This window comes from Adiantum capillus-veneris, chromosome 1 (genome assembly GCF_014529385.1).
Source record: "Adiantum capillus-veneris isolate H3 chromosome 1, ASM1452938v2, whole genome shotgun sequence".
In the NCBI taxonomy this organism is placed as follows: Eukaryota; Viridiplantae; Streptophyta; class Polypodiopsida; order Polypodiales; family Pteridaceae; genus Adiantum; species Adiantum capillus-veneris.
In genome coordinates, this window is record NC_140931.1 from 172,050,482 (window position 1) to 172,070,933 (window position 20,452).

The 20,452-nt window shown below is 38.6% G+C and overlaps 1 pseudogene; it reads right to left on the reverse strand.

Moving 5' to 3' along the window:
- Positions 1-20,053, reverse strand: part of LOC147466018 (large ribosomal subunit protein eL36z pseudogene) — a 55,784-nt pseudogene extending 35,731 nt beyond the window's left edge.
- Between the last annotated feature and the right edge of the window lie 399 nt (positions 20,054-20,452).

The window sequence follows — 20,452 nt, forward strand, 5'->3', positions numbered from 1 at the left end:
AACTTTCTAATCGAAGTCATTAAACTAGATTTGAACTCAACCTTCAAGGGTCAACTGATGGGAGTTCTCTAGTTCACCCTTGTTTCAAGGTCACTAACTCTTTTTTCCTGGTTATTGACCAAGCATAGTCGACGGTGCGTTTCTGTTAGCAGCAAGCTAGCACAGATACCACGGATACCATTTTTCTAAGTTCTCATTGTAAACAAACTTATTATTTTGATAAATTGGGAATATTGTAACTCCTAATTTTTGGATAAACCTTGTTATTGATGAGCCGGGGCTACAAGCTTTTAGATTGTATCAACCTGTCATTACCCATCTTTGGTAGAACTCCCAGATTATTAGTTTTGACCACAAAAACCTTGGCTAAGGTATAAAAGCCAATTTTTGTAAATTATTAAAAAGTTTTTTGGATATTGAAATACACAACGTGAGCTAACAGCGCTCACTTCTCTTCTTCTCATGCTTCCTACTCCCTCCCCGATTGTCACATTGCAATCGCGTTTGTTGTGTTGCAACCGCAGGTAAGAGCTCTACACAAATACCGTGACGAAAACACATCACGGTATTTTGTAGCTTTTGGTGTCATTGACCTGCGGCCTAATTTCATCATAACTAGGAATTTACACATTCAAATCAAAAACTAAGCATAGGCGGGGTATTGGGGCATCATTGCTAAGTATTTAGATGCATTTTGGGTCGAAAACGACCAGGTCAAAAATCAACTGCTGTTAATAATCACAAATTTGGCATTTGATTTAAAGTGAGATTTGAGACCATAAACATGGGTGCTTAGGTCTTATAAACATGTTCTAGAAGTTTTGTTATGTTTGGATGTCATTTGATGCTACAACGGAAGTGATTTGTTTGCCGATGAGCGATTGGCTTTTAGTGATTTTTGTCACTTGAGTGTAGCATGAGTTAGATGCTAGTTGTTAGTTGTTTTCTGAGAGATTGACACCCTCTTGTAGCCTCTATGCACTAGTCAAGTCAGCTTCATCCCATGGATTGACAATTTGATCGTGATTCTCGCTAATACTGCAATAAGATAGGATAGTGAGGTTAGACACGCGTCCTACATTTGGCACCGTTCCCGGGGATCGAAGAGACCTAAACTAGGAAAAAACATGAGCGTCTTGTGAAGTTATCCTTTAACTTCCTCTAGGATCGCCTAGAGTTCAAAACTTTTTTTTAGAAACCGCATAGCCTAATATATTGTCATCTTCTGCTGTGTAGAGGTAGCTTGGAAGTAATCGTACCATCTGAGTGCCTTTAGGATTGTAGAATTATAGAAATAGATTAGGATTTTGAGGATGATTGATAGATGAGACAAGTCTTAAAATCAATGCTCAAAAAACCATAAAAGACAAGAAAACGAGTGTTAGTGGACACTTTTCACAACCCCATTGCATGAGAATCTAGGAGTAGGGTAAGTAGGATCCGAGGTGGATTTCAGAACATTGCTCTCTCTGAAAGAATCATTGTGAGCTATTATTGCAAGTTGCAGAATTTCAGGTCTATGGCTAGAAATAGCATGAAAAGACTCCAAATCACTCAATCTGACTGGAGAGTAAGCTTAAAAGTTGTTTGAACCCGTGGGTAAGCTCAAGGACACTAGCACATATTACCATAGTAGGACTTCACTTTGCGGAAGACCAAACCATGCAAAGGAGCGTGAGACTTGGAGTATTTTGGCCACCTATGAGGAGTGATGTTCGCTCTTTTGTAAAGGACTGTTCTCAATGTCAAAAACAAACACCCATACCTCACGTAACATTGTTTCAAATGTCACGTGTTCCTAAATGGAGTAACTATCTGGTTACTTACTTATCAAGCCAAACATTTCCTGAGGATATGAGTAAACGTCACCAAAGAGCAATTGAAACTGAGGCAAGAGACTATGCTCTTATTGAAAACCAACTGTATCGGAGAGGTAAAGATCAACATTTGCGTCTTTGTGCAAATGAAGACGAATTTATTCCAATTATAGAACAAGCACATGCTGGACTAGCTGGAGGTCACTTTTCTAGTCAGACCACCGCAAGAGCAATCTTAATGGCAGGCATATGGTGGCCAACACTTTTTGCAGATGTCAAATAATATGTTTGAAGGTGTGATTCTTGTCAACGAGCAAAAATGCCAACACGTATAGATAGCATGCCCTTAACACCAATGATGGGGGCTAGAGCTTTCACAAAATGGGGGATAGATTCTGTTGGGCTGATACAACCACCTGCTTATAGAACCCAAGCTCAATATATCATTGTAGCTACGGACTAGTTGACCAAGTGGGCTGAGGCTAAAGCAACTCAAAAGAATGATGCCCGAACCACTGCCACATTCTTATATGAGTATGTATTCACGAGATATGGACTGCTAATAGAAATTGTTACTGATCGGGGAACTCATTTCCTCAATGAGGTAACTGAGTATTTGCTTAATGAATTTATGGTCATTCATAACAAATCAGCTCCCTATCACCCACAAGCAAACGGACAAGCTGAGCATACGAACAAAATTCTTAGCTCGGTATTGTCTAAGGTGGTAAGTTCAGGAAGGACAGACTGGGAAATGAATCTCCATGCTGCTCTATGGGCTTATCGAGTTTCATTCAAAACAGTTTTAAATGCTACACCCTTTAACCTTGTTTATGGTCTTGATGCCATACTGCCAATAGAATTTCTATTGTCGACACTAAGGGTAGCAAAGAATCTTGACTGGACTGGACACAAATTGTCAGAAAGACTTGAAGATCTAGAAAAGCTAGATGAGCAAAGACTAACTGCTGTAGCTCACATTTATGCACAAAAGCAGAAACAAAAATAGTTTTTTGATTCCCGTCTAATTACAAAAATCTTCAAGAAAGGGGACTTAGTGTTAGTCTATTCCCTTAAGCAACACATTCCCAAGTTTTAAAAAAAGGGAAACGGACCATTTATCATTGAAGCTGTATCTCTAATTGGAGCAGTTAAGTTGTCCACCCTAGATGGTGAACCAATGGATAATTGGATTAGTGGATGCCGTTTAAAGAAATACAAGCTAACCAATGAGTTGCTAGAAAGAATGCATGCAGCCAAGCAAAGAAGGATTAAATGACAGTAGGTTATTGATGAAGCCCAAGAGGAAGCTCGGCTTTCGGTACTCAAATGAAAAGCTGCTCTCAAAAATCAACAGATACTGATTCCCATCAACACTTTGGATATAGATGATCGACAATGGGAATTGCCTAAAGATGCAATTTCAACAGATGATGAACGGTTAGACGGAATGGATCTGCACATAAAAGTACAACTCAATAATCATAGCACAAATGCTTTGGTCGACACAGGAGCTAGAGTAAATGCAGTCAGTTATTCCATGTACAAGAAAGCAACAAGTCAGTCTTTGACAGCAGGAATAGTGACAATCAAAGGATGCAACAAGAACCCAACCCCAACATTGGGAGCAGTCAACTTGAACGTGGTACATGGATTTTCATTTCCTCATCAGTTTGTATGCTTACCAGATGAACACATGAATGAGACGATGATTCTTGAAATTCCCTGGATGCAAATATACAAAGCAATACCAGATTGGGATACAAATCAGCTCAAGCTATCACCTAAAGGCGGGCAACTCATTGTTCCAATTGCACCAAGCAAGGAGGAATGGAAAGGAAGCAATCAACAGACCAAACCACGAAGCAATCAATCTTCTCTATCCTCTCGACAAGAAAATGCTACAAGTAGCATGCAAGGAGTCATGAAAATTTGGGTACCAAAAGTACAGCTTAAGGATAAGCCGATCCAAATTTGGATGCCCAAAACATCATCGACAGTACCAAAGGTGGTTCCAAAGCTCAAAACACAGAGACGAGCTTCTCCGAGCAAGGAACCTAACATGAAAAGGATTTTTAAGAAAAAAGAGCACTTATCTTCTCCACAAACCGTAAAACCAATCAAGCAATGGAGAGTTAAGTCTCAGTAGACTCCACCACACCATTCCACACCAAGCACACCAGCCTACCAATGGCAAAAGTGTTACCAACAGCTCATGCAATTACCGTGCTGAAGCATCCTAATGGTACAATCAAACAGCAAGCACACAAGCTACAAGATTTCTCTTTGGAAGACAGCTTCAAAAAGCCTCGACATCAGAAACCCTTGAGTTAATTACTCAAAATCCAGCTCTTGCACATCATAGTGGTTCGAATTGCATTGATCTTCAAAGCATGGTAGAGCCAACCACGGCTATGCATAAGACACGATTGTTCAACCCATGCACACAGTCGTCTCGAAGTACGCCATCTAGGAGGGGTGGAAGGGTACTAAGTAATTAAGGGCAATGTTTGAAGAGGGAGAAAAAAGTTCAATATTAACGTGTGATTTTTTAAAAAATTACCTAATAATTTATCGTTAAGGAAAAATTCACTGATAATATCTTCCAAGTGAGTGTAAATAGAATATATACTATCAAAAAATCATTAAAAAATAGTCCTTTTTGGTTATTTTTCATGGTTTTTCTTGATAATGAGACTTAAAAATGGAAAAATCCAACAAAAATTAATAAAGCTGTGTTTTTCAATGGATTTTCTTAATTATTAGATTTCTACTTTGTTTTTTTAGCGCATTTTGTTATTTTCTTTGATTTTTTTATTAAACAGGTCAAAAATTAATAATAAATAGCAAAGAAGCTCATATGGAAAAATGGAAGACACGGTGGTGATAAAAAAGACAAGGCGCATAAGCACAAAAATTTTCAATGAAATCGAAAGATGGAAGCGGGAAGCCTAAATTAGGTGGCCAGACCTACTTTTGCAAAATTCTTGCAGAATGAGTTATAGGAATCCGATCGGAGAAATTTTTGAGTTTAACATAGATTTCACAGCCTAGTAGGACTAATGGGGGAATCTGGGGAAAATGGTTCGGAAAGTCCGAGTATAGATATCCCAGGTAGGCTAAAACAACCTCATTTCCACTTGTCACCTTTGCAGAGAGAGCTTTTCGACCTCTTTCGTGCATACTTTTCAGAGTCTACAGTTGCCCGTTTTCAGCGTCGTCTCACACAAAACATGAGGGGTAAGTTCTTTACTCATCAATGATCCATTTTGTACGGTCGGTTAGCTAGTCTAAACCCCTAGAAAAAACCCTAGAATTCGAGCAGTGCACGAAGACCTACGACCAAAAATTGATCATAGCGGCTTGTGAGCTCGACCAAATTAGATGGGATTTGAACTGTAGCATGCCCTAACATAATAGAACCTTTCTATATCATCAGTTGACCATTCGGCAGGGGTCGAGGGGGTCCTCAGAAGAAAAGCTAGGTTTTGGCAGATGCCAAAATTTGGTTATGACTCCATAGACAGCTTCCATACGAGGTTTATATACAATGTAGATGATTGGTTTTGTGAAAGCAATCAAGCAAAGCCCTCAAAAAGCAGAAAGCGGTTCGAAGGCTACAAAGCGTCAAATTCGATATACGAGATCAAAATGACTCCAAATGAGCCAGAATTGGATGAGTTGCTTCACGACTATGTTGCGGACAAGTCCAAAGCCTCACAAGTGACAAACCAACTCAACAGGTAGTGTAGTCATAGAAATCAACGATTTCAGAGTCGACAAAGCACAAAGTGATGCCAACAAGACCAAATTTGACCAAATTTAATTTAGGACTTGTTTTAGGTGTATAGAATGTGTTTAGGTCAAAATTTTTAAGTTTTGCAAGAAAATTGTGACTGTTGTAAATAATCGTGATTATTTACTTTTGCAAAATGGTATCATCACCTCACCTATCATGTGTATACGCCAAAAATCATGTATGAGCCAAAGTGAGCAAATAACTTGTAAAATTACCAAAAAACGCAAAGAAGTCTTTGCAAGCCAAAATTTGAGTTATGGACCACTCTTTTTGACCCAAATCACCTCATATCACATACACAAGGTCTATACAATGCTTAGAACCAATTTGTACCAAAAAATGTTGATTTTGGTAGAAAAGTTAATAATCGTGATTATTTACTTTCTAGCCAAAATGAAGGAATTTTGATATTTTGCCATCATAAATCCAAAGTATATGATGTGGTAAACCCACTAGCCAAGTTTGAACCAATTTGGAGCTCAAAATCTCAAATTTCCATTATATCTACTGTTTCAGAGACCTAAAGCCAAAATCTCGTACCATTTTCACCCTATGCATCCAAATGAGCCCATATTTCACTCAGAGCATGTATTTGGTATATACTTCAAGCCTGTGATGCCAAGTTTGCAAAAAGTTGGAGAAATTACTCAGCTATAAATAATCGCGATTATTTATTTTGGTTGTAAATTTTTGTTTGAACTTTACAATTTTGTTCCTCACATGTTTTTATGCATCTATGCTTGTTCAAAAATTGATTTGAAGCAAATTGGACCAAAATTGTCAACATTTCAGACTAAAGGACATTTCGAAGAAAAATCCATCAAATATGCTAACTTTGACACTCTATTCACTGAACAGAAGCCATGCAAGCAGCAGAGAGGGCCAAGAAAAAGCTCAACCAGAAAGAAAAGTTGCAAGAAGTACCAGCTTACCAACTGGACGCCGATTCAATCAAAACCGCCAAGGCAACCTATCTCTCAAAGGAACAGCTTGAGGAGCATCACACCACAGTGTTCACTGCCATATTTAAGAGCGAGGAGGGGCATCAAGTAGAGTTGCAACTCCTACCAAAGGAAGTGTATGATGTCGCTGCAAAGCCCGAAGCCAAAGATGCCAACGGACGGCTAGGACTCATAGATTTTTATGAACAAGAGCCGTGCGGAGTGGACTTCCAAAAAGCTTACGAGCTTTTGTCTGCGATCAAGGAAGATGGAACTGCACAGATTTCTGACCCACAAGGGAACAAAGTTGAAGTAGTGATCACCAAGGAAATAGTGGCAGAAGCACTCAGACTGCCCACATAAGGAATGACAATGAGGGCAAGGGATAGGAAGACGGTAGAAACTTTCACAAAAGAAACCGCCACGGCCATCTTTGCAGACCTTATTCATAAACAAGTTGAAGATCCAGGTAGGTTATACCACCAACACTTCCATTTCCTTGCTAAGAGGCCGCCAAGGTATACAACACCAAACCATGCGGTTTCCACTACCTTCACACAAGGACTTAAGTCAACAACCAGGCAACTGGTTGACCATGCTCAATATGTCTTGACCACTTTGAAAGGAATAAAGAAAGAAGGAAAGATCACATACCTGGGTGCACCAGAGGAGTTGACAAGGATTGCATACCATGCCATCGGCATGGCCAACAACCTACCACCTGCTCCATATCAAAACACTTGGATAGTGTCAGCTCAACCATCTCCTTGAGCTACAAGGTTTGCCAAAAGATCATAGAAGTCAGATGAAGAGTGTGCTGAAAGCTCACCGGAATGGCATAGTAGTGAGAGCTCGGATAATGAAGAAAAAAGAGCATGACGGGAGGAAATGAAGAGAAAAGCCGTGGCAGCACACCAAGAAGAGCCTGTTCAAAAGCAAGCCCAATTTGAAAGAGAGAAACACGCATACCAACGCAGTCGCCAAGCACAAGGAAAGGACCCGGAAAAGTGGGTGCCTAGTGGACTTAAGGGACCAAGAACTAAGCATCACACCAGGAAGCTAGGTTGAAGAACCCACTGAAGTACTGGAATGGATGTACCAAGGAGTAGAAGTTCTAAAGCTAAAAGAAGCAGAAGAAGCGATGAGAAAAGCGAAAGAGGTAGCAGAACATCAAGAGCATGCAGAGGAAGACACTGCACAAGGAGAAGAACAACGTCCTCAAGGTGATGTGTCTCCCCATATCTCTTCTCCTATTTCTGAACACCAAGATCACCCAATACCGAGCCCACCACCATCACCGGCAGTTAGAACCACAACAACAGCCAACAAAAGAAGCAGAGCCTGAACAAAAAAAAACACCTGAATCTACACAAGAATCTGAACAGCAAGAAGCAGCGGAAACAACACAACCAATAGCTGTCTCTACTCAAGAGAAGAAAATAAGAAAGAGCCAGAGACAAAAAAGGCAACCAGTCCTGTACCAGAAGAGGACTCCGCAAAATTTGAGTACACAAGAGAACAAGAGGCTGAGAAAACACCCGCTACCTCAACACAACAAGATAAGGCCGAGGCACCACCTTCTACCTTAACTGAAAAAGATCAGCAGCCACAAGGGCAACAACAACAACTAGCAGCCATGATGTAGCCGGAGGTAAAAGAATCTGCAGAAACATCAAGACAATTAATACAAAGTGAAGATTGGCAATCGAATGATTAAGTCATCCTGCAAGTGAACAAATATGAACGAATCATCCTGCAAGTGAACGAATATGCTAAGCAAATGCAAGAGATGACAGAAAGACTTCGCTCAGTAGCACTTGGCCGTAGCACACGGGCCAAAGAGTTAGAGATGGTGATTGACGCACTCCAAGGGGAGCTGGATGACAGACTCAATGTCATCATCGATCTACAGAGGCAAGTGCACGAGTTGAGAGTGGAAGTTGAACAACATCAGTCGCAAGAGATAAGCAACAAAAAGAAATGGAGGAACTGGATGAGTTGCTCACAAAACTGTCAGATGCGTGCAAAGCAAAGGATGATCAGCTAATGGAAGTTACAATTGAACTTCTATCTATAACCCTATCAGCTCAAAATATCTAGGTACAATTAGATGTGGCCAATGCTTCCCTACAGTACTCAGAACAAAGAATCAATGATCGGGCGCTATTCTTGCGGCAAATACGAGAAAATCCAGCCGTCGCCTCGATCAAGGGAACATACGAGGTCTACAAGGCATTAGAAAAGAAAAATAAAGACCTCAAGATGGAGCTGAAATTAGAGCAGTCTCAGTGCAGAGACCTGGCTTTAATGCGGGTCCAAAGAGAAGACGAGATGCTGAAGGAGATAATTGAACTCAAATGAGTCAACCAGCTACTGAGAGAGGGAAGGAAAAAAAATGCAAGAAGAGGCAGGCACTTCGGAGCAACCTCAGATATAAATCCCCTCAGTATCATTTGTTGACATGGAGACACAGTCCACAGTAGAGCTGGGAAGAATTTCAAGTACCAATTACCAAAGCAGACACACTGCCCATGGTCTAGCTCTCAAAGGCTGAAGAAGATACAATGAAGGAAAAAGTTACACGAGGTACATGAGTAGTGGAAGGTAGCAATGGATTGGGAGCTGAGAGAACTTCATTCCATCAATGTCACACAACTCACTCCCAATCAAATAAATACGCAATGACACCAACAATCCCTGCCCTACCCTCTGATTAAAGTTGAGTTGCTGCAAGTAAAAGAAAGGCTTTACACCAACATGCAAGTCGAGGACACAGATAAAGACCACCCAAAGTGAAGGTTGAGCTAGCTGAACAAGAATCCCAGGTTCTTGATTCTGTTCACAAGAGCACTTGCGGCCCTGCAAAAGGATCCTACCTTATGCCTATACCAAGAGCAAGGACCTGGATAGTACATGAGACACTACTAAAAAAGCGACCAACTTGGCTACATTACCCCAGATTGCTTGCTCCAGAAAAGGGACAGCCGACTGAAGAATACATGGTGAAAACCCTAAAGGGCGCCATGTTATTCTTTAAAAGTCTACCAGATTTGTCATGTGCTATGTTATACAAAATCTATCGAATGCTGCTCACTCACCTGCATCAAAGTGTTCAATGAGCCAGAGCAAGCAAGCGCCCCTTGGATGTCATTTCTTAAGGGTAACAAAGGGTTGTGCTATGATCTCAGTGGCCAACCTTTTGAGGAAGTCCTCTATGGCTTCTATGCTAGGTGCATGTTTCTACCTTCTCACAATATGCTGGTGTTCGAGGAAGCATTCTACACGGGATTTTTCACTTGGCGAACGAAGATAGTTGCGCCAGTGATCATCAACCTGACCTCAAGGTTTGTAAGCTACTCAACAGTGGAGCTGAAAAACAGAGTAACTATGCAGTTCTTGTAAGTGCCAGATAAGGAACGAAAAATCAGATATCAAAAGGCTCTAACAGTGCATAAAGATCGCCTCGCCAGCCGCTTGTCCGAAGACTACTTCAGCCCATAAAGCTATGTCAAGGGACGACATAGGGGAGGAGGGGAGAATGTTAGCAGCAAGCTAACACAGATACCACGAAAACCCTTTTTCGGAGTTCTCATTGTAAAAACACTTATTATTTTGATAAATCGGGAATATTGTAACTCCTAATTTTTAGATAAACCTTGTAATTGATGAGCCGGGACTACAAGCTTCTAAATTGTATCAACCTGTCATTATCCATCTTTGGTAGAACTCCCAGATTATTAGTTTTGACCACCAAAAACCTTGGCTAAGGTATAAAAGCCAATTTTTGTAAGTTATTAATTTTTTTTGGATAATAAAATACACAGTGTGAACTAACGGTGCTCACTTCTCTCATTCTCGCACTTCCTGCTCCCTCCTCGATTGTCACATTACAGTCGTTTATGTTGCATTGCAACTGCAGGTATGTGCTCAACGCATTGACGTAACCACATCACGCTATTTTGTAGCTTTTGACGTCGCCTACCCGTGGCCTAATTTCATCATAACTAGAAATTTATACATTCAAATAAAAAACTAAGCATAGATGTGGTATTGGGGCATCATTGCTAAGCATTTAGATGTATTCTATGTTGAAAACGACTAGGTCAAAAATCCACTGCTGTTAATAATCGCAATTTTGGCACTTGACCTAAAGTGGGATTTGAGACCATAAGCATGGTACTTAGGTCTTATAAACATGTCTAAGTTTCATTATGTTTGGATGTCATTTGATGCTGCAACGAATGTGATTTGTTTGTCGATGAGCGATTGGCTTTTAGTGATTTCTGTCACTTGAGTGTAGCATGAGTTAGATGCAAGTTGTTAGTTGTTTTCCGAGAGATTGACACCCTCTTGTAGTCTCTATGCACTAGTTGAGTCAGCTTTATCTTATGGATTGACAATTTAATCGTGGTTCTTACTAATACTGCAATAAGATAGGATAGTGAGGTTAGATATCTCCTTCTCGTGCTTCCTACTCCCTCCCCGGTTGTCACATTGCGGGTGCGTTTGTTGCATTGCAACCGCAGGTAAGAGCTCTACGCATTGACGTAAACACATCACGGTATTTCGTAGCTTTTGGTCTCGCCGACCCGCGGCCTAATTTCATCATAACTAGGAATTTACACATTCAAATAAAAAACTAAGCATAGGCGAGGTATTGGGGCATCATTGCTAAGCATTTAGATGTATTCTGAGTCGAAAACGACTAGGTCAAAAATCCACTGCTGTTAATAATCATGATTTTGGCACTTGACCTAAAGTGGCATTTGAGACCATAAGCATGGGTGCTTAGGTCTTATAAACATGTCCTAAAAGTTCCATTACGTTCGGATGTCATTTGATACTGCAACGGATGTGATTTGTTTGTTGATTAGCGATTGGCTTTTAGTGATTTCTATCACTTGAGTATAGCATGAGTTAGATGCGAGTTGTTAGTTGTTTTCTGAGAGATTGGCACCCTCTTGTAGCCTCTATGCACTAGTTGAGTCAGTTTCATCCCATGGATTGACAATTTAATCGTGGTTCTCGCTAATATTGCAATAAGATAGGATAGTGAGGTTAGACACGCGTCCCACAGTTTCCCCTAAGATGAGTGTATTTACTGCACAAATTCCTCATTTCCAAGTTTAATTTGCGCTCCGTGGATGAGAATCCCTTTCCCCGTTTCTGACTAAACTTCATGGACAACATAAAATTAGATTCAACTTTTTGGCCAACAAATGAACCCTCCGAAATCCGCCCTTCTACCAAACCATTTGACAATGCATCTTTCCAAGGTAATACTATGATACTAGAAGACACTATTCCAACCAAGAATAAATTTTACGCATTTGAACGCAATATGTAATCTGTTGCATATCCTTGCAAGTGTGCATTTATCAGGTCTTTTCTCACCTTCTTCCATTTCAGAATGTTTTACTTTTTTGTATTATTAAAGTTATCCAGTTATCTTTCAAGCAATCACATATACTTCTCTAGGCATATCCCTGTCCTGCTCTTAGGACTCGAGTATCTGTCCCCTCTGCTATGTATGGAGGCATGCCTTAACACAACTTCCAATTCTTACAATTAATCTACCTTAAGCTCCTTTTAAATAAATATTCGAGAAGTAGAGCAAAGGTTCGGTTGATGAGGACAATTCTAGAATAGCCCATTGAGGTTCCTAGCCTTTTCAAAGTTCCTTTTTACTAAACAATTAATTAATCACATCTTTCTTCCTTATCCGATCCTTTCATGGAATCATTTTTCTTCATCATTTTCCTATTGGCATCAGACCTACCAGAACTAGGCCAATTTTCAAACGCATCCGCGAGTCTCATCACTCGGTCATGACACACTCCCATTCAATCCCATTTCTAGAGCAATGAATGAATCTGAGCTCAAAACATAGACCAATGGTTATTAGTCCTAGACAAAAAGGACCATCCCCCATTGCATCCCACATGTAAACACCGACGTTGGCCTTTTTCCAAACATGTAAGACAAACTTCACACTTAAATCTTCTATGTTATGCTAGGGCTATCCACGTCAAATCTTCTCGATAAAATTTTAATCTTAGCTTAAATTTAGATTAAGTTCCTTAAGTTATAATCTTTTAGTTCCTATTTCATTTTAATCTCTACTCAAACAAGACTTTAAGAAAAACAACGAGTTTCTTGGGAGTTAAGATTTTGTCTCGACGTAAATTTCAAGTTAACTCCGTCTTGGACAAATCCAATTTGTTTTTCTTGCATTATTTGCAATCCATAGGGCATCTCCATGGAAGCCATGGGAGTTTTATGTTCAAGAAACACGGTCATGACATCCGTGAAGCTATCCCCTTACTACTCTCATATCGTAATTGCATTAAAAAAATCAAATAATACAAACTTGAAGGAACAATGCATATGCTCTTTAGGATGATCTTTGCTTTAGTGTGGTCCATGAAGTGCAAACGTAAAACTTTAGAGTGAACCAACTTACAATCGTAAACTTCTTTTGAGTAATTATCAAGAGTCAATGCTTGATTGTGTAAGAGTAGAACCTTGCAATGAATGATAGTATAAAAGTGAAATGCAAAGTTCCTAAGAGTCGATATGTTCGTGTAGTGAGAAATGATCTTGCAAGTGAGTATGAATGCTTAATAAAATCTTCTTGAGATGGAATTTAGGCTTACCTCTTCTACCATGGAGAGGATTACTCACAGTGTTTTTAGGTCTCATTGGATGCTATTAGACTTTTGTTCATGTTTTGTCGGCTTCCAAAATGATGGATCAAAATTCATAAACCTCTTAGAAATGGGATGTTTGGGTCCAAATAGGTTTAGTTAATCCTATAGTCTCTAAAGTTTCCTTGGTGTTTTGAGCTTGTTTGTGTGAAGAATCATCACCTAGTTAGTAGGAGCGAAGATTGAGCATGCATTAGCTATAGACCAATAGTGACAATTTAGTGATTTCTCAAGAGTGCATCTTTTTTTCTTAGTAGCTCCATTGAGTCTAACAAACCCAATGTGCCTCCATGCCCCATCATAATTATGTCCCAGTGTATTGAGTGTAACAAACCCAATGTGCCTCCATGCCCCATCCTAATTGTGACCCAGTGTATTGACATTAGAATATGCTAGTGCTAGATAGATATGCTATAGATGTCTATTGCGGTGGGTTGCTAACTTTGGGACCTAGCTAATACACCACCCTTCAAAAATGTCATCATGGGAGTGCTAGATAGATATGCTATAGATGTCTATTGCGGTGGGTTGCTAACTTTGGGACCTAGCTAATACACCGCCCTTCAAAAATGTCATCATGGGACTATATGTATGGCTCATTTTTCTACCTAGTTATTATATGCAAACCTTCAAAGAGGACTTTATCATAAGTTTTTTTACAAATTGAGTTTTTAATCTTCAATCCATTGACAAACAATCTTCAAGCACAAAACATTTCATATTGTAAGATTTCTGCCACTCTTGGAGAGGGAATCTCCATGTAAAGTAAAATGATCATGCCATTTTATTCATAAATAGAAAGTTTCTATTTTTAGGAGCTTTTTCACTCCGATGAGCTATTGCTGTATGTATTGACGTAGGCTTTTCAAAAATAAAATTTAAATTCTTTGTCATTTTTGTCTAAAAATAGTAAGTTTTGAGGTGCTTGCTCCTTTGTAGACGTGATCATCCCATCTAAATCTACATCATCCTAAATTTCCATGAAAATAGCTATCTGCTCAAAAACTATTAATATAGCAGGTGTGTGCATCTGACGCATTAGCTCGTCTCAAGCTCATCTTTTAAAAGCAACTTTCATAATTGAATTTTGATAATCTAAGCCCACTCTAGTCAATTAATCCTTATTCTCAAGCTAGTATATTTAATTCATAATTCAAAATTATGTGTGCGTATGCATGTGAATGTCCATAGATGCCCATAGAATGACCGATAGGCATGGACCCATCTGCTTTGGAAAGAAAGGCTCTAAGCGGGGGCTTACATGAGATGTAACACTAGAAGACTTAGAAAATGGACTTTTGATATTTCTTGGCTAGCAAGTGAGTTTAAGACACCTCTATATAGCTTAGAATAGCAATAGGGGACGCCCTTGGAAGCTAGGGACTAGCTTAGGAGCAAGGGGGCAGCTTAAGCACAACCCCAACTTGCCAAAATCTATTAAAAGGACCCTCTTCTCACTCATTTTGGATATACTCCTGGGAGAAGAAGACTCTATTGTTGTTGCTTGTAACCTTGGTGATTACATCAAAGTTTTGAGAGATGAATAACTCAAAAGCACAATTGGATGAAAGCTATTATTTTTTTAAATGTTTAATCATGCTACCATCTTTTGTCTCTTTTTCATTTAAAATCCTTTCTAAATGTTTCTATACTACCCTACTTCTTTCACTCAATTTCACAGTCTCTTATGTATGATCGTATATTCAAATTCTCATCAGTATGCGTGCAAAACAAGCTAATCTCGTTCAAACTCCTGGTTCAACTAAAGGGATTAAGTGCTTGCCAAAAAATGGTGTAAACTAAGCATGTGGTTAGTGTAGGTTGCATTACACGGGTGTATTGACATGAATGTCTTTTAGACTTTACATAATCACCTGTTTTATTTCCTTAAATTTAAATTATTGGAAGGGACATATAAGTTGGTGTAATTATCATTGCCATTTCCTTATGGTCCAAACGGTTTGTGTCAACTTAACTAAGTAGTGGGGTGAAGATGGCCCCAAAAAGAACCCGTGCAAGACTCACTTTGATGAGGGTGATGCTAGTTGGAAATCTATTAAGGGAAAAAGAATCACAAGGAGGACGTATCATCAAATTTGCTAGGCATCGGCCTCGCAATAGATAAGGTTAGAATAATATATATAAGTATTACATGCATTGCATAGATGTTAGAGAAGTGAAAAGAGAAAAAAATCTAAAAATAAAACCAAATCCAAAGTAATCACGGCATATTTTTTTATGATTCTTTTTTACAAAAGAAAGACTGTTTGAAAAATAGATTGTTCAATTATAGGAAAAAATTGCCTTCTTTATTTTAAATCTTATACGCATGATATGTACACCCATATGCAATGTTATAGCATTCAATCCGCTAAGCCCTCCTCCGTGGATATCAAAGGGAGTTTAGACTATAGCGTGTTTGTGACCATATTACAAGATAATCCCTATGGATTTGTGTGTAGATTGTACGACACTTTGTGAATTTGTGCATAGATTACAAGACAATTTGGTTATATGGGTAACCAAAGACATCGAGGGTAATAAACTCTCACAACGAGAAGTGAAATTTTAGGGTTTTGACGTTTAAAAAAGTAATTTTTCTTTTAGGAAAGAATATTTTGGTCTTGATTTGATAACATTTGAAGGGTTGTTTTGAGGAATCCATGACAAAAAGTATAAGAAAATGAACTTTGTGTTATGAACAACCATGTGGTAGTAACTAGGAAACAAGTTTAAAGTGTGAGTGTGGATGTGGAAAGTGGGTATTGGCTCATGTTTCCATGTCAATGGATCAGTGGTCTTGATTAGTTCAGTAACTCTTTACTCTCCTTCGTTTAGGAAAAGAAAAATTAGAACCTCATTATGTTAGCCTTTTAGGTTATTAAGAAGTTCCATTTGAGCACCATGAATAGGCCAACCATAATGTAGATACAAATTTATATTAGGTGTTCTCATACCATTGACAAATAGAAGATATCATCCTCAAAAAATGATTAAGAACATTATTTTAAGGTATTTCCAAACCAGTGGACAAAGTAATAATGAGGGCTTTTTTTATTTCAGTAAGTCCGGCCTAATCTTGTGATAGGAATCCCTATATTTGTACACACTATAAGATTGGCCATAGATTCTAGAATTACGAATGAAAATCAGAATAGGTGCATATTTATGACTAGAATAGATGATTCTTCTCTAATGTTTGTGTCTCTTTCTCACACAATTGGATAAAAATGTTTTTATAAAGGGCTATAGAGATATTCTTTATCACTTGTATGGTATTTTGATGGTAAATTTTGTCCTAAGTGTAGATGGCCTAGGTGATCCTAGATTAGGGCGGTTGTTTATGCCTGGCTAGTGATGGGTGTAAATAATGAAGAACAAGAGGAACAGAAACAAGAAGCCACCACTCTCACCGCTAGAAGATCTAAAGGGAGACTAGTATAAGCATCCGCAGATGAAGATGAAGAGAGGGACAAAGGCCCCCCAGAACGACATGATATGGAAGACCAATCGTCCAGAGAAAGTGCTCTTGAACCATTGAACACTAAAGAAGAAAGAAAATGGGTTGTCAAAGGTAAACAAAAAGTAGGGAAAAGGAACTCAAAGAGACTTAAAGTACCACCACCAGTGATCATCGAAGAACTTTCCTAGAGATCCACAAGGATGGAAAAAGGGAAAGAGGCTTTTGAAAGGGAACGAGGTCTACAAGGTGATTTTAAAGATTTAAATCTCCGTAAGATTCAAACAAAGAACCCTATATACCATCAAGGCAAGGACCCTCTTGAAGATCTGGAATTCATATATATATATATATATATATATATATATATATATATATATATATATATATATATATATTAGAGAGAGAGAGAGAGAGAGAGAGAGAGAGAGAGCAGAAGTAAAGATCTAGAGATAGAATTAAAGCTAGATCAAATGCAAAGAAGAGAACTATCAGTCAGTTTTATGCACAAGGAAGAAGACTATCTAAAGCAAATTGCCAAGCTTCAAGAAGAGCTACAAGTGGCTCATATGTAGCTTAAAGGAAAACAAACCATCATAGAAGAAGACACCACTGAGCCAATCACTAAGGTTGAAGGCACAATTTTTTAAGGGTGAATATTGAGCAAGAGATAAAGTACATATGGAAAGAGACAATGGCCGAGGAGGAGCATGAAATGTTTCTCATCTTACCTCTCATAAGATCATTGACACATGGCATCAAAAATCTCTTCCTTATGTGCTAGTGAAGTATGAATTCCTCAAAGTTAAAGAATGATTGATCAAGGACCAAGCAATTGATACTACAGAGCCATATCCATCCTGGAGAAAGTATTGGTTAAAGTAGCATCCCAGGTATATGATAATGCACACACAAGCTCCCCAAGAGATAAAAAAGGATCTCACCATTTGTTCAATCCCAAGTGAGGAGTTGGGATAACCATCAAATCATTTTGAAGCAACATCCCACCTAGCTGAATTATCTTAGATTCTCTCCACCAAAAGGAAAAGCTACTGACTACATGATGATGACATTTAGAGATGCAATAGGGGTCTTCAAGAGAATCCCAAACTTGGAATTCATTTTTTTCATCAAAATAGCCAAGATGATTCTCACATGCATGTAGACATTTCATCAAGTAGAGCAAACAGACGCACCATGGATGTCTTTCTTAGAAGGCAACTAGGTACTTTGATGTATGACCTCTTAGATCAGCCACTAGATGAAGTGCTCTATGGAATATGCAAACCTTTGAGGCTTCCTTACCTTCAGAACAAAGATCTTTGGCCCAATCATTGAAAATCTACTAGCAAGATTTATTGGATACTTAGTCATGGAGCTCAAGATACCAATAGATCTTTAGATTCTCACAAAAGGTGACAAGAAGCTCATAATCAAATATTATGAAGCCCTTGAAGCTCTCAGGAAATAGCACACAGCTTGCATGCCAAAGAATTACCTTGCAATATGACATTGTCATGGATGACCCAGAGTAAGAGTGGGAGAATGTTACCAGCATGCTAACAAAGCGGCTCATTTTTTAGCTTAATTTTGTAATTACCTTCATTTTTTATATTTAAAACTGATCATCTTCAAAGCTATAACTTCAATTATTTTTATGAGAATATAAAGTTGATAGTCGAAGCTGTGAGTTTTGAGATTATAATTACCTGTATGTTCTCTCTAGTCTGTTTCTACCCTCTTGCAATATTCTCTCACTCATAACTCCCTTGTGGATTGTCTACTTGAGGTGTTGTCTGTTCCATTGCGAAATCTCTATGTGACATTTTAAGTTTCTTATGGATGATTCTATGCTTTGTATCTAATCCTCTTCTTAATAGAATCATAACTCAAGTTTAATCATCCAAATTACATTTTATGCATAGGAGAGGTGGCACCATTGCTAAGCTATTGAGTGCACTTTGAGCCAAAAAAAAACTATGTTAAAACAGCCCTTGTAGATATTAAGTGTTCTTTCAAAAGTGATTGAAAAGTGGATTTGAGACCTTAGGCATGTGTTTTAAGCTTCATCTACTTGACCTATAAGTTTGGTAACGTTTGAACTTTGTTTGCTTGGTGAATTATCAAGATTTTCTTGTAGATGTTACGATTAGTTTTTGTTGTCTGCCATGAAGTTGAGTGTAGTTTTGTGTAGATAAGGATTGAGTGTATTTTTCAAGTACCTTTTGACCTCTTGTAGTCTCCATACAAAATATTTGTGTCAGCTCTATATACAATGATACTTCAAAGCCTATAGGCAAGAGTTAATTGAACCTATATGGACCCTGACATTCCATTTTTAAGAGGTACATGAGTTGCAATCCATCCTTTTTCACATCAACAAAAGGTGAATATAAGTGGTCTAACAACATTATCTAAGGCCTAGAAACAATCTTCTATTAGCAAATTGGAATTATCACTTGAAAATACTATCAAAATAGTGGATTTATGCTCAGATTATGGCAAAATTCATCCAAACTGACAATGTATATACTCAAATAAACAAACAAGAAAAGAGAAACACAATGCAATAACTTGAATTGGATGCCCATAAAAGAAGATATGATGATTAAATTTACTCTATGTAGTAATAGCTCGCCATGTACAACATTCATTGTAAAAATTAGGTCTCTCACTTTCAATTTGACCTTTATACCTAGTGCTTTTAAAAAATGGCCTTAGGTCAGTTCCCATGGTTTTAATTGCATAAATCTGTTGATCCTTTTGTAGACCCTTCAAAAGTCTACTAGTTTTAACTAAGTGAGCCTTAGGTTTCCCATTCTTTCCTTGAACTAGAACCTCATTCGCAAGGTTATCTGTAAAGGTAAAATTCCCTTGTGCACAGTGAATGTGAACCTGGTTTTGTTTCAATCAATCCATCCCTAATATCCCATCATAAATTCCTAGGGGTAAAGTGAAAAAGTGAACGAAAGTAGGGTATCCCCCGAGTTTAAAATTTACATGACTTATTGTATGTTGAGTTAGGACTTCTTTTCCGTTTGTTAGATCTATAATTAATACGGTATTGGTTTAGCTTTAGCTTTCTTGTGCATTTAAGAGAGAAAAATGAGTGTGTCCTTCCATAGTCAATTAAGAATTCAACTTTTTTCACCTTGGCAAGCTCCCGGTGCTTGGATGAATACATATTGTTGTCTTGCCCCAAGATTTTCAATTGCGGCATGAAGAGTTGCTCGTTCATCAGCTTGGTCTCCTACTGTAGGCTCGGGCCACAACTCCTCTTCCATGGCCTCTTCTTGCATTTCTGCCTTGAATAGGTTGACCTCTACCATTTGGGGCTATAGGAATCGCATGTGCAGTTGTTACTACATTTCTTATGGGATACTGACTTCTATAGTGACCTACTAGTTCATTACACTTATAGCAACAAATATTTGGATGATGGCGTTGAGTTACTGTAGTTATTGTTGCTATAGGACGAGGTTGATAATCTTGATTAGCACGTCTAGTGTTCCAATTGTTGGGCATGTCCCTTTGGTTTCTAAAGTTTGCTCTCCCTTGATTCCTTTCCATTTCTTTAGCCAAAGGTGTTGCCCTTAAGAGAGCACCCTGGAGTGAAATGGGTCTCATTTCTTCAAGACAAGTATCCAAAGGCTGATTTAATCCTTGACAAAATCTAGCTACCTGCTGCTCAATGGAAATATTGGGCTCACATCTTATAGGGTTACAAA